This window comes from Gavialis gangeticus, unplaced genomic scaffold (genome assembly GCF_001723915.1).
Source record: "Gavialis gangeticus isolate Ggan-Ray unplaced genomic scaffold, GavGan_comp1, whole genome shotgun sequence".
In the NCBI taxonomy this organism is placed as follows: Eukaryota; Metazoa; Chordata; order Crocodylia; family Gavialidae; genus Gavialis; species Gavialis gangeticus.
This window is the reverse complement of record NW_017729029.1, coordinates 70,787,948-70,788,307: the sequence shown is the minus strand read 5'-3', so window position 1 is coordinate 70,788,307 and position 360 is coordinate 70,787,948.

Here is a 360-nt window from a genome sequence, read left to right as displayed (position 1 = left end):
CAGGCACGTGCAGGAACAAAAAAATGTTCCCTCCACTACAAACTTGCAGCATGGAGAGAAAATTAGACCCCAGGATATCCAGGGGTCTAAAAAAAACAAAGTATAAAAAAAAAGGCACAGGACATGGTCCCTGACCATGCCCTGAGGCAACCAGAGGCTGGGTCCTCCATAGAGATGCACTGGCTACCAGATCGTCTCTATGGTTACCCCTCGCCCTGGTGCTGAAACACGTGGCCAGCCAAGCCGCATGTTTCAGCACATGCTGGTGAGTAAGGGATTGGGGAGCTGGAGAAGGGGGAAAGGGACTGTGGGGGGGGACCACTGACAACCCTACCCACTCCCCCCTGCCCACTCCCTGAC